This window comes from Brachyhypopomus gauderio, chromosome 3 (genome assembly GCF_052324685.1).
Source record: "Brachyhypopomus gauderio isolate BG-103 chromosome 3, BGAUD_0.2, whole genome shotgun sequence".
Lineage (NCBI taxonomy): Eukaryota > Metazoa > Chordata > Actinopteri > Gymnotiformes > Hypopomidae > Brachyhypopomus > Brachyhypopomus gauderio.
This window is the reverse complement of record NC_135213.1, coordinates 30,365,535-30,381,130: the sequence shown is the minus strand read 5'-3', so window position 1 is coordinate 30,381,130 and position 15,596 is coordinate 30,365,535. Positions and strand designations below refer to the sequence as shown.

The window sequence follows — 15,596 nt, the reverse complement described above, 5'->3', positions numbered from 1 at the left end:
TCCCTCGCTGTCCTCTCTGGTGGACTCCAAGTAGACGGACGGGGGAGGACTGACGTCTGGATCCTCTCCTCCGTAATACACGGTGGGCGCCGAGTAAACGGAGGGAGGGGGACTGACGTCTGGATCCTCTCCTCCGTAATACACGGTAGGCGCCGAGTAAACGGAGGGAGGGGGACTGATGTCTTCACCCTCGCCCTCTCCGTAGTGCATGCCTGATTCGGCACTTACAGAGGGCAGAGGGCTGGCTTCCTCGGTCACGAGGGGAGCGGAGTGCTTGAACGGAGCAGAGCTGGAACCTCTCTCCGTCTCCTCCTCGGAATCTTCGGAAGGAAGAGGACTCTCCTCCTCCTCGGACTCCTCGCTCCCAAACTCGACCTCGGGGGGGGCAAATGTCCACGCAACTGTGCTCACATAGAACAGCCCAGTCTCCTCCAGGTCTGCCGGGGGGAAGGTCCCTTCCACCAGCAACTCCTCTCAGGCATGTGCTGGGTGAGATGAATGGCGACGCTTGCTTTTCTTCTTTGCCTTCTTTGCCCGGGGAGCGTATCCCGGCATCTTGTAGGCTCGTCTTTCTGTAACGCTCGTAGGAAGGAGGCACGACGAGCGTCGCAAGGTGCAACATAGAACGTTTTATAGGACGAAACAGACGTGTAAGCTCCGAGCGTAGAGCGAGCACAACACACACTCACACTGGCATGGAACTTTAGACAAAGACACTGCGCACAAGACACTGCGCGAGCGCACATTAAATAGGTGATTAACACAGACCCTCGTGATCTCGAGACAAGGCACAGGTGAGACTACGAACACGCTCACCAACAACCCACACCCACGGAACTACTAATATGGACATAACAGCACTCAGACAACATAATGACACGCCCACAGGGAAGGGTCCGGGGCTGTGACCGTGACAGATTGAAGATAAATTGCAGGAACATATATATTCTTTATCAAGCATTCAAAGTATGCATGGCATTGTCTTGTTTTTATCTATTATCCATAACTAATTAAATAAAATTATTAAGCCTGGTTTATACTTTCGCGAGCGACCGTAGCGCGCGGCTCCGCCCACCTCGCGCGACCCTGCGCGAGCGGTGTAGGCGTTTATACTTTCGCGAACGTCGCGAGCGTCGCTGCAGTGTTCTCCGAAACGATAGGTGGCGATAGGTGGCAGTGGAGAATAAAAAACCCCTGCAAAACCGGGGAAAGAACATTTTTACCTGACCAGAGACCGTATTTAAACACATCAGGCATCAAACGTAAATATGGCTTTGCAGTGTTGTCCGAAACGATACGTTAACAAATACGAGCCTCTTGTAATTCCAGGGCGAAACATGAGAACGTGAAGACGTTAAGATTGGGCGTTTTGAAAATAAACAACCATAAACTAATGTGATAAAAAAAGCGAATTATGTCGATTAATTTCGAGTATATGTATAAATATTTAACTTAATTAAGTTTAACGTGCTGGGAAATATTGAAATGGACCTTTAAAGTGACGTACAAATGCTTTAATTCCACCTTGTAAAGGTGTATGAACCCGGCAAACATGACTTTGTCCATCGCGCTGAAGCGCGGCGCGCGCGCCAAGTTACAAAATTCGAGAGGTGCACGACCTCGCGCCGCGACAGCGCGCGAGGCCCTCGCGCACGGGCGGAGCCACAGCGATTACGTCATTTTCGCCGCGCGGACCCTCGCGCCGCTCGCGGCGCGTCGAGTATAAACCAGGCTTTAGTCTTTTATCAAGGCAGTTTCTCCTTTAATTAATTATAATTCCACATGCATAATTAATTAACTAAATAATGCATAACATTTCCCAAATCTCTCATATAAATCTCATGTCTCATATCTTTGTATAACTTAAAAAATGCTTTTAGAACTGTTTTTGCCATCCAGTTTACAATACACTTTTAGAAATACAGTCTACCGCCACAGTGGCCTATTAAACATATATGTTTGTTTTTTATTATGTATAATTATGCATAACTACCAACATTCATTAAAAGTTAATACAGAAATTTGCAAATTTAGTACCACTTTTTACTGTTGAACCTGACATAAAGAAGTAATTAAGACTTTAAAAAGTGTGTGAATTTCAAACAGGGAACACCAGAGCCAAAATCACAACTGATAAGCAGTCTCTGACGTCTGGTAAGAGGATGAACTAAGGCCACACAGGTTGTGACAAATGATACTATTCGAGCCGATGCTGACGTTTGCAGTGATGCAAAGTTTGTAACAACACTGATGGCAATCGAGAAAGTTTAATGAAGGCATCGCTCACAACATCCCGCCTGGATGATAATATTTACTCAACATCACATGCAATTGTGCAATAAGGCTGTGCAAGTTCATTATACATTTCCTAATTGCATTACTGACTGCCAAAATCTTGTTCTCTCAAAAATGTTATGTAAAAGTAAGCAAAAATCACAACTGATGTAAACAACATCTTGGCAATTAAGAGGGGATAAGGAAGTCAAAATCTTTGGAACAAGATCAAGAATGACAAACTGATCTTTTGGATCAAGATAAAAATCCCAGAGCCTATAATAGGCCAGTCGAAAAAAGAACAGCTGAAAGTGAACTCTAAACGGAAGAGCTTGATGGACCACGGCTGGGGGTCCACAAGACTACATCACACGACGTTCTCAACCAGAGAACAGGCTGTCTCCTCCTGTACTACACACCATGCCAGCATGCTAGGAACACCCCCAGACATGTCACAGAGCAGTAGTCTGACAGGTGTGTCAGCCTACTCAATTATGTCAAAACAGTGTGACTTCTTTCATCTGACCTGAAATGCTGCAGTGAGTGAACAAGGTTAGTTTATGAAGGTGATATTCACCACACAACAAACAAAATGCAATTGCAAACAAAAAAATTCAATTGCACATTGAAGGTAGAGCCTCGATGTTGTGGTAAAAACATACACGTCAGTGGGGGACTACTCATCCGTTTGTGTTGGATTGTGAAAGGTTACATGAATGAAGTCCTTTGTCTCTGCAGATGCTGGAAAGAATGTTGGTGATTTGGTGGTACAGCTATAAATGCCTTTTTTTCCCTTTTTTTTTTTCCCCTTAGTCGCAACAGGTCGCAATATAGACATGTCTATATTCTACTTGCATGAAAAGGTGTTCTTTTTCTTCTTCTCCTGCACAATAGATGATACTATGAACTTTTTTGCTTTTTGACACAGAAGATGGTTGGCATAATAAGTTTTACTTTGTTGTAGCACCTGGTGAAACTACCAAAGGAGTTACATTTGGAACAACTAAAATGGATATGGACAGAAAAAATGAAATTGAGTTACATTTTATTTAATTTGGTGATATATTTTGTGCGCAAGGCTTTAATGGTTATTGAGAACCTGTCACGTTGAGGACCCCGGCCCCTCCCCTTTGGGCGTGTGTTCACGTAGTCCGCGTGTCATTGTCTGCGTCTGTGGATATTCGTGGTGGTGGTTACGTCTAGTGATTATCCGTCTCACCTGTGCCTCGTCTCGTCATCACGTGGGGCTAACGTGGTTTGTCTACTTAATGTGCGTTCGCGCAGTGTCCTGTGCTCGTCGTTGTCTAGAGTCTACACGTTTCTGTGTAAGCGTCGTATGTTTTTCGTGCGCTATTGCGCAATCTCTGTGTCTTCATAATAAAGTGACGTCTACAGCAAGGATCCGGTGTCTCGGTCCTTCGCTCGCCCCGTATCGTCACAGAACCTGTGTATTGGCTGTCCTCCATTTTAACTGAAGCATTACCTACAGCATATATAGTTTTGGAGATAAACATATGATTAGAAAGAAAATAATATAAGATAAAATACTGAAATAATGATTTTAACGATTCATTCTGTTTAAATATAACGCAATTAGGAAACATGGCCAGATTTAACAGGATGTTAACAAATACTATTACAGTAACACATTTCCATTTCTAAATTCATAAATGTGGATTGCAAATGTATTTTACTGCTTGCGTGATATATGGAGCTACCACATTTTGTCGACATTTGCATATTAGTCAGCAATCTGGCCTCTGGCCACAAGAGGTCCTCATCCTCGGCATCCTAGTCCAGTCAATCTTCCTGCGTTTCAATAGTATTTTTAAAATACCCTCACCCACTTTGCCAATTCCAGATTTTATTTGCAAATGTCTTATCTGGCTTACCATTAATAAGAAAGATGAAACAACCAATCATTTAAAGCTAATGGACATTACATTTAGCTAGCTAGCCATTAGCTCAATATGGCTAACATAGCAAACGTAATGAACAATTTGCCAAAGAAATCAGTTCAATTGGTTGCATGTTTGTGTTTACAGCTGAGGGTGAATGCTTTCTGTGCAAAACTCCCTATTCTTATTCTCTTCTCTATTTGTACCTGTGAACATGTAAATATAAATGTAAAACTTACTTTTACGGAACCAGTACTCTTACCAGTTCTCGGGCCATGGGTTAATCCAGGTGGTGATTGCGGTAGCGAGATAAGTATTTAAATATAACAGGGGGACTGAAGAATGGATTTCAATATATATCACTTTTAATGAAGAACAACTGGGAGGCTAGTAGTGGTGGTTACCGGCTAGTCCGGGTCTCCGTTCTCCCTCTCCCGCTCACACTCTGTCCAACTTTCTCTCTCTCTAACTCCTCCCACTTCAACACCACTCTAGCTCCTCCCTAGAGGCTACAAGGCACTCTACACATTTATGAACATATAGAACAGGTTACATCATGCCATTATTGCTCTTACATAAATAACCATGTAAATGGTCACCACGGTGATGCATTTGCTACACCCTTCTGAGTTACCAGGGATGATGGGCGATGGAATGTTGAAACCAGTTTTGAAATCCATGATTGGACCAATTCTCACATAACAAAGACTAAACTGAAGATTCAAATGAAGATTTAAATAAACACTTAAATATTCATTTATATTAAAAGTATATATTTTTAATGTAAAACTTGTTAGTATTCTTCTAACACTGATCTATTCATTATCACACTAGGGCATGTATTCGATGCAGACAACTTATTTCTGTAAGTGGCTATGGTACTTGCCCTTGCCCACATGTCTGACCATGCAATCGAACCCTCACAGGCCAACCCACACACCGCCTCCTCAACCCCTGAGCTAGTCATGCCACCCATGGTTCCTCTGCTGTATCTAACCACATCAGTATGAGTATGACTGTTCACTGGGATTTTTTGCTGCAATGCGTTTTGTATTTCAACCTAATACCCACTGCCTTTCCCCCCCCCCACACACACCAGTGCTGCTAAAGTTGCCTTTGTGATCATCCTTCTCATACAACGTAGATGAGCCACAGCTGTCTGGACAGCCTAACCCTCAAAGAAGCACTTTTGCTGCAGTCCAACACAATTTCAAAGAACTCTTCAACCACCAATGCACTTGGGAAGGGCGAGCACTTATTTCTCAGACAGGGTAAGGAAAGAGACATTGCTTTCTGACTCATCTTTTGTTCACTGGCCGCTGCTATTGGGCAGGATGAGAAAGGGCTACATAGTCAACCACAGTTGACAATGAAAGCACTGAAATCATAAATTTAAAGACGATTCCCTTTCACTGAAGCCAATCCAGCTCTATGAAATGCTATAATCTCCTTTGATCTTGTAGAAGAACTTCACCTCAAGCCTTGCTGCACCATCAGCCACAGAGGTGGATAGAGGGAGCTCTGCACAGAAACCCTACAGTGTTAAGGGTGTTAACATACCATTGCAAAGTCACTGTTCCTGTCAGACATGACATGGTGTTTTTGTTTTCCCCTTGTCTCATTGCAACCCTGATTGATTCTGGAGAGCTGGATATTTCATAAAGAAAATATAAATTCAAGCCCATACTCCCCTGTGAAGTGTCCCTCCAAAGGGCATTGGTGTGGTTTCTGAACTCACACTCACTGTGAAGCCATTTCCTTCTTTGTCCTCTCCACATTGACATCTCGGAAGATGTCACATCCGACACAGGTATCCTGTTCACGTTGCATGCTTGGAAATGATTCTGTTCCATGCTTGACATTTCAGGCAGTTTTACCCCTCAATATAATGGTCAAGTGGAATACCAAAACCAGGAGCTGGGCTGGTTTCTTTCTTATTTGTGTTTCTTGCTTATTGCAGCAACTGAACCCATTTTGTACCTTCAGCAAAATATGCAAGAAATCTCATTGACTCACTTTTCTAACCCCCTTTGTTATGTGCTGCCTCCCTTTCCTTGATTGGATGACAATGTTAACAGGACTGCACTACCCTACAACAATGGGAAGACTCCAAAAGTTGGCAGGTATGAGAACGGACTTCAGTTATGTTTGTAAATTGAATATATGTCTGCAAATAAATGTGTATGTGTAAGACTTACCTTGAGAGCACATAAGTTAAATTAGTATACATGTCATATAGAAGGAGAATGCTATAGTTACTATTAATTCACATGCGTAGCACATTGGTATGACCCATATTTGGAGAGGGCGGAGTATAAAATATAAAAGATGATGCTCAAGGAGGGAGAACTGAGAGCAGAGTGTTATGCAAGAGTGCTTGCTCTGTATGATGCCATAATGTCTGCATATCTAAGTAATGATATGGATGAATCTCTATTTAAATGATGTTCAAATCCATGGAATGAACCTAACTAATTTATATTGATGACACCTGCTGATTGAAGACCCCTTTTAAGGAAGCTTACTGCTTCAACATTTTACCCATGGTAACATGCTTTCATGTTCTAGTCTGGAGTACGGCAAAGGACAACATTTCAAGAATATTCCCAAAGGCACTTTCAAATATTGTAACCCCCCCGCTTGTGGGTGCCTTTGGTACGGTCCACTGTGTGCCTGTGTTTTGTGTGTGTCTGTTGTTGTTGCCACTCCCTCTTGCTAGCTTTCCCCATGTTAGTTGTTTCACCTGTCTCGTTTCCCCATTGTTAGTATATGTATTTGAATTTCTGTGTTTTATCCTCCATTGTCAGTTTTTGAAGGGTTACATACGTGTTCACACCACTCTCTCTTCCCCTCGCTCAACAAGACAGATATAACTGCTGGTCCCAAAGTGTAATGTTTTATATATATTCAGGCTGGATATACTGTGATATTCTGAAAGCAAATGGATATATTATTTTTAGTTAAAAAACCCCATTAAAGAATGCAGTTGAAATATGCAGACTTGTTGATTGAAGATGATATGGGTGGCAGGCGTATATTAGGCCATTGTAGTCTGTCATGTACTTGCATGTGGAAGTTGTATAGTTTTAGTTGTATGCTAAGGGTAGCTGTGAAACAATTATCTGAAGTAGCTGGAAGGTCTAGTCAGTGGCTGTGAATGAGGATAGCACAGACTAGTTATGAGAAATCAGAACCTTGTTCCTGATGTTGTTCTACCATTTTGTTGGTCTGTGTCTGGATATATGCCCTTGAATTACATGCTCTAGCAGCAAGCAGCAGATGGAATTCTGGTTGCCCATCAACAACGACTTGGTTTGGATCTTGTTAAGGAACTTGCTTGTAGACATGACTCTAAAACCCTAGTGGAGATCTCTATAAGACTTGATCATCTGCATTGGGCGAGAGAGTGACCAACCAATGCTGTTCCCAGCCATCACAGTCTCAACGCAGTGAAACTGAGGACGTGCAAGTGGATAACCTGCGTCTCAAATCAGGGCACATTATGCTCCTGCCCCACTCACGCTGCCAGGCGTAAAGCTGAGGGACCGTATGGGTTTGTTGAGGTCTCCTTGTACTCCACAGCAGGGAGCTACTCCTCCCATGCATCTATCTTGCATCTTTTTTTCAGATACTGAGATTGGCTTTCAAGGTGTTTGTTCTGTTGTTGCAGCTTTGGTTGACTTTGGGGCTGCTGGAAACTTTATCGTAAAGGAAGATGAGAATTCTCCAGATTAAGATCTCGCCTACTCTAAAATCAGCCTTGAAAGTAATTGAACCAAAAGAGAGGAGGATGGTATTTTACTAAACTGTAGGAAGGGGGGCTTGTAGTGTCATACCTTCAGCCTCCACTGGAGCTCAATCTGACTACACTTCCCAGAATCCTCAGATGTACCCTCAAACCTTGTTTCAGTCAATATTTGTGGAGTCTCATTGTAGTGTTCATTACTGCACTTGTTTATTATACTTACCTGTTTCATGTGTTTGATGGTTTGCCTGTTCTTTCCCCCCTTTTATCTGTTCCCTTGGAATATGCTTTGACTGTTTTGGGTTTTTTTCAGTATCTTTTTCTGTTACTGATTTTTGCTCTGCTTCATGGACTGTGTTTGTTTTCTGGAATGTTCTTTGTTTGTGGATTATGCCTCTTATTCCAACCTCACAATTTCACCATTCATTGGAAATCATTAATCATTTTTACATTTTATGGCCAGATAAGAACATCAAATGGGTGGATTTTAAAATAATTATGGTAATGCAAAAATTTGCTTATTCCCACTGTGAGGTATAGTGATGGATCTGTGATGCTTTATGGATCATTTAATTGGGATCTTGGTGTATGGCATCATGGCAAAATATCATTAGATTTTATATCAAAATCTTCTATCAGGATAAAGCCTAAATATCTGCACAACCGTGCTTCACTGATTAAAGAATATACTTTTGAAGTGATTATTCCAGTTTTTTAACCTTAATCAAAATTTCAAATCGCATTGGGTTGCACTGAAAAATAGTTTACAAAGAAGGATAATGGGTTGTGAATGACCTGTCAACGACATACATTGTATGGAGGAATGCTTTCAGATCCCTTTATATGTGTCTCCACACTTCACATCCCACATTTAATAACAACACCAGTGCAGTTATCTATCCAGAAGGTAGGTGCATATATAAAGGTACTAAGCATTAAATACAAAAGGGCAACATGTATTTTTAAGAAAAAGTATTTTTGGCTTTAAATGTATTTTCTAAGTATTTCCCTTTTACATTAAATATTTCTTTGTAAAGTGGCTGAATGGTTTGGGAGTCAGCTCCTCACTTATTGTATGCAGCAGTTTATCTATATTACTTAATAGTCCATCTGTCAGATATCTTTAACATCTCCCATGTCAACAAATCAGCAGGAAACAATTCATTAACAAGTTACACAATCAATTTGTTTTAATTTATTTCTAATTTTTTTCCAAAGAAAAGACTTCTGACTGGAAACAGAGGAAAATAGGATATTCATTGTGACAATAATTTGATGTATTCATGCATGTTCCATTATGAGTCATGCGATTTGTGTCTGCCCACTCTAGCAAATCTGTTTTTAAGCTTTGAAATATTCCCTTAAAACATGATCTTAATTCTTAGGACCGATGCAATTCATGCCATCAGACATCTCACGGGTACAGCAACTCCAACGTCAAACTCTATTTGTCTCAAATCATTCAAAGGAACTATTTTTACTAAGGAGAATGCTTTCTCTCTGCCTCTGAAACACTTCACAGTGAAGCCTGGGGTAAAAGACCTCATTCCGACATCTAAAGCGGAAAACGTCTGACTTTAAAACTACATTATGGGATGTAAATCCACAAAGGCACTCCGTCTCTAAGAATGTGTGTGATCCGCCCTGTTTTACTGCTGGGCTGTAATTCGTAGATTGAGGTTCTGAGATCAAGCCAGAAGGTTTACCTGTCACATTTCCACCACTGCCGTGGTTTGGATTTTATTAAAATGGTATGGCCGCAGTTCAGGAGTGTCCAAGAGGTTTCAGTTCAATTATGTCCATACCCTTCATTGCCCTCAATTATTAATATTTATGACAGGATATCATGCTACCTTGGCCCACCCTTAATTGCACACAAGCCCAAGCAAATGAAATAATGTTCATATATGCCATTTTGTTCTCAGTTGTGCTTGTGCATTTATGACTGATTTTTTTTGGATGAGTCCATGCAGTTTTATGTTGCTTTTTAGTTGTGACATTTGGCCTACAATGTTCTTGGTCACTTTTCTTGACTCGTTTCTGAGATTCACTGCCAAACTCACGTCTCATTAATGAAGTTCAAGGGAAAAATATTATTTCCTGATTCAAATATTCATCCTGGCATTTTTTCCTTAGATGTTCCCAGACAATGGGACATTTTTGTGAGCGTGTGTGCATAAGTGTGTGTGTGTGTGTGTGTGTGTGTGTGTGTGTGCTTGTGTGTGTATGTGTTTGTGTGTGTGCACACGTGTGTGTGTGAAGCCTGAGCAAAACATCTCAGCCATTTCAGTTTCACTGGACAATGTGGTGGTAATGTATTGTTTTTTTTAATTAAAGGTGTTTAATTAATAAATTAGAAACAGTGGCTCAATGAGCTAAGTGTTTGCCCTTTTACTGGCTGATTGCTGGTTCAAAACCAGCTGAGGCCAAACTCATCTCTGGGTGGGAGTCCAAGAGGGCATATCTAGTCTTGCTGTCTGTGTTTTGCTTGATGCTGTATGGAACTAACCAATCTAGATAAGAGATTGCCAGTGGCAGTTTTAAAAGATGTGGAGATTGGCTACATGTGTATTGGAGGAAGCAAGTAAACTGGCCTTTGTCCTCCTAGTTTGGTGGTGTTATGGGTTTGGGGGTTAGCTAATGGGTGGTATTTGTAGATAACAAATGTTGGGAAGAAAATAAATAAAAAATTTTAACAGAAGCACATCAGTCTCATGTTGAGAGGTTGTCTGTTTAATTTAATGTTATTTGTTTTCTTTTGTTTGAGTACCAAGTTTGTGTAAGTGTGCTGATACTTTTTGGAGGTGAGGACAATGTATAGCTTTTTTTTAAATCAAAATATTCATCGAATATCAAATTTGCACAATTTTCCATTTACTTAAAAATCTGCCAAGACATTTCTAGTGAAACTTATACCAGCCAGTTAACACTGTGCAAACTGCATGATGGAATCATCTCACAATCATCTCCTACTTCAAAAGGCTTTGCTGGGTTAAATAATATTGTATTATTTTTTAGTTGTGACATTTGGCCTACAATTGTCTTGCTCCTTGTTTATTTTAAATAATACAGTTTGTACATAAAGTTTCATAAAATGTCAAAATTATTTTAATTTTAAAACTGAAAAATTTGTTAGCCAAAAAAGTAACTGTATGATTATTTATAATTCTATCTTAAATAGATTTTTTAATAAATGCATTGTAAACCATGAGTTTATTTGCAAAACTGCAATGGCTTGTGACCAAGCGAAACACACAAGCAAAATCAATAGCCAACTGCCATATACATATCTAAATGCTATTGTATAGACACATACAATAGCATTTTCATAGAAGTTTCAGAACAAGTTCTGTCCAGTAACAACCAGTGTTACAATCTTAACAACACCTAACATTACTTAATTTCACTATTAATAGTTTATGCATACATAGAAAGTTTGTTATGCTACTGAAGTTAATTCTTACAGAACAGAATACAGTCTCATCAAATGACTTAAAATCAACATTTGGAATTTGCCCAATTCCAATTCAGGGTCACAGGAGGTCACAGGGGTTCAGAGCACAGGACACAAGGCAAGAACCTCTCCTGGATAGGGTGCACACACACACACACACACACACACACACACACACACACACACACACACACACACACACACACACACACACACACACACACACACCTTTGAAGTATAGGATCAAACACAGACACAACCAGAGGGAGATTGTGCAAACTGTACACATGCAGGAACAGTCCTGCCTGTCCAGGAACTGCTAACCACTGCGGCACCATGTCAGCTGACTTCAAATCATTATAAAAATAATGTTTGGTGTCTTGGTGTCTCTGACGTTAACCATGAATATGGGTGTTACTCACTGATCTGTGTATTAGTGGTGTAGTTAACACAAATGGGCAGCCACAATAAATCTGCCCTGTTTAAAAGTTGCCCTTCCAACCTCAAGCTAGCAAACTTTACAAGTCCCCATTACACCTTAAAGAAACACTGCATATTTGACACACAAAGATCCTAAACTATATGTTTAAAATGTTTTATGTATGGCGTTCTATGTACACACACACACACACACACACACACACACACACACACACACACACACACACACACACACACACACACACACACACATATATATATATATATATATATATATATATATATATATATATATATATATATATATATATATATATATATATATATATATATGCATTTTGATGGAAATGTATTCTCCAAATGGCTGGATGCATTGTGCAGTACTGATTGCTTTGAGCTGATGTTGCGCATTCTGGATCTGCTGGAAACAACCTTTTCCCACCTCATCCCACAGACACTTGATAGGGTAGCGATCCAGTCAGTGCAGATCCGGAAGCACTCTGGATGACGCCTGGGTGGTGGATTGTCATGCCAGAGGTGCCCATCAAAGTGGGGATAAACTGTAGCTATGAATTAAGGTGTTCAGATATGCCATTTAGTCTTCAGTGTGAATCAGGGAACCTAATATGCCCACCCCCCCTCCCCCCCACACACACAAAGTTTTTGTTTATGCCTTTACATTAACCATTGTCTAAAGGCTGATTCTGTGTCTGCACTGATTCTTGGAACATCAGAAATAGTTTGAAATGTGTTCTTGGGACTCAACTTGTCACCGTCTCCTTAAGGTAAAACAGTTCCTCGTTTCACAGCTGTGCAGTTAAACTTTAAATGTTGACATCTTCAGTTTGTCCTTTGCCACATGTTTTCCATAGCAGTGGTGAACTCAAAACAAAATCTGAGGCTGTCTTTGACATGCAACTCTGGAAATATTTGGGAGTGAGCTTCAAAGCATGCTACTTGTCTGGATATAAAAAATAAAGAAATGTCTTTCATAACGATCTACTGATTTGTCCTCGTATTTACTATCCAGGTTTCAGACCTAAAGTCTCATGTCCCAAGACACTGTGCATTTATAGATACCAGCTCGGTGTGCACATGACTCCTTTAGTCAAGGATAGCAAAATCCTCTGTACCTGTCTCAGGTGTGGTGGGAGCAGGCTCAACACCACTGCAGTGTGCCTAGCAGTCTTAATGACTAGGTCAGGAGCCTCTGCCATCGAATATAGATGCATATAGTGTAATCTACTTATGCCTTTGACCTGGCTTCAGCTGCATAAATATAGCTGAAATTGACAATTGAGTGCACTTTGCCTTTAGCTGGGCTTAAAATAGATGTTGCAACAACAACAACAACAACACAACAAAACAACTCTGCTTTTCAAATACCCAGTCTTGACTGTCTAGTAGCCATGGGTAGTTTCAAATTGCTTGGCAGACTAGATCCTGAGATGACTATGAAACTATGTAACTGTGATTACACTGAAATTAGTGTGTGTGTGTGTGTGTGTGTGTGTGTGTGTGTGTGTGTGTGTGTGTGTGTGTGTGTGTGTGTGTGTGTGTGTGTGTGTGCGTGCGTGTGTGTGTGATTGCATTGCATGTGTTTGTTAATGTGTATCTATACACATACACACAGATACATATAAATAAATTTTAAATATTTTTAAACATCTACTTTTTTTATCCTGCTACAATTTATTTGTTGTAAATCTCAAACATCCTGTTTCTCTGGAAAGTCTACGTACTTCTCTCTCTCTCTCTCTCTCTCTCTATATATATATATATATATATATATATATATATATATATATATATGTATGTATGTATGTATGTATATATATATATATATATATATATATATATATATATATATATATATATATATATATATATATATATATGTATATACTGTATATATATGTATATACTGTGTATATATATATTGGTGGTTGTTGTATTGGTATGTTCTAGTAGTGTGGAGTGTGTACATCTGGTGTTTAGAAATATTGCAGCTGTATAGTTGTACAGATTATAATCCATCTTCTTTCATGCACAGTTTGTGTTAACCACCATTCCATCATCAATGGTCAGTTTCTGACTGCACCTCCAAGTCAGATGTTGGCAGGATACACTGGCATATAAACACTGTTGCAAAAGAATAACATCCACTTCACAGTCATTCCCTCACCATGTCACAGCTAACGGGCGTCACATTGACAGTGTCACACAAATAACATCAAGTAAGCAGCAGTGTTGTGATGAATAAGTGTTGAACAGGGTCGAAGGTTTCAGACAGACGAGCTATGTTATCTAACTGTACACCAATAATGTACCTGCAGGTGTACCTAAAAAAAAATTTGGACATCATCCTTGTGAGTGTAAAAATTTATCAAATTGCATTATTTGGTACATTTACTTTGGTGTACTTTCAGTCATTAGGAAGCATTATGTAACAGGAAACAATTAAATATACAGTATACTGAAAATGTAGTAATACTGATTTTACAGATCATTCTGTAATGTAATTGATGTACTGGTGTATTCAGTAAAAGCTTTTCCCACAGGGCCTTTTATGAGCAGTTCCTTAAAATAAAATGTCAACATTCAGTCATAACCAGTGCCACCACTTCCTCAAGCCATCAGCCCTGGTTCTAAATAAAAGCAGCATGATAAGCACGAGACAGAGTGAGACAGCATGAGACACTGTGAGAGCACGAGACAGCACGAGACAGCACGAGACAGCGCGAGACAGCACAAGACAGCATGAGTTCTGAAGCAGAGCCCCAATCAGACAGGCATGGCTGACATATAACTGATGATGTTGTGCTGTCTGCCAAGGATACACAGTATCAGATATGCAAAGAACAGCTCTTAGAGTGCAGCCCTGGTGCTCTGCTAAAGCTCTGTGTAATCTATGAGTAAGGTTTGTCATACCACGAAAAGAAGCCAGAGAATTAGCTAGTTCCAAGTCAGCCAGTCACTGTAGGTTTTCAGATCCAGGTTAACCATCACTGTAGGTTTTCAGATCCAAGATAACCAGTCGCTTTTAGGTTTTCAGTCAATTAGCTTAAGTTATTTGCTATTTACATACTTTTACTAAATTGTGAACATTGCCATTCATTCATTGCCATAATTAGTTTTCTCCAAGAAACAACATACAAGTTTTAAAAGATTTTTAAAAATTCAAAAAGTGTTTTGTTCTTGAGGAAAAAAGTGTCCAATGATCATGATGTTCATCATTTAACCCACAACATCCAGGCTTATGACCTTAGGTGACATTAAATAATCACTTCTTGGCTTTATCTGTGTTCTGCCTGTCTAAGGCAGACTCTCTCTGTCTTCTCTGGCAGACTAGAGAACCATGTCGTTTGGACCTCAGTGGCCATATCCTGCAGAGGATGTTTTAAGAAAAGAAAGCAAGCTCGAAGTGTAACAGATAGTGTGTGGCTGTTTCTTTTTTTTTTTTTTACACTAATACATAAATCCCACTGCCTTTCTCTGAGGCCTATTGTCAAACATATATTTCCATTCCGTGTTGCATTATGCTCTCTCGTGAGGTTTCAGCTTGAGTTAGGAGGTTTATTTTATACTGCCTTGGATTAGTTTAGTTGGATTACTCATTTCTTCCCTGTCATAAGTTTTTCAGATGCACATATCTGTGCCCTAAACATATGTGCCCTAAAGACACTATTGTGTTTAACAAAGCTCCACCGCACAACTATGTTCCTATGTGCGAACATTTCCCCCTCTTTTTAAATGAGACATTAGTCATTGCTTGCTTTAGCCA

At 40.1% G+C, this 15,596-nt stretch overlaps 1 long non-coding RNA gene across 1 annotated transcript; it reads left to right on the top strand.

The window, feature by feature from the left end:
* Positions 1 to 5,320: 5,320 nt before the first annotated feature.
* LOC143509812 (uncharacterized) lies at positions 5,321 to 5,965 on the top strand. The gene is made up of 3 exons (XR_013129787.1): positions 5,321 to 5,443; positions 5,636 to 5,677; positions 5,818 to 5,965. It is a non-coding gene; the product is annotated as an uncharacterized LOC143509812 (long non-coding RNA).
* Positions 5,966 to 15,596: the final 9,631 nt, after the last annotated feature.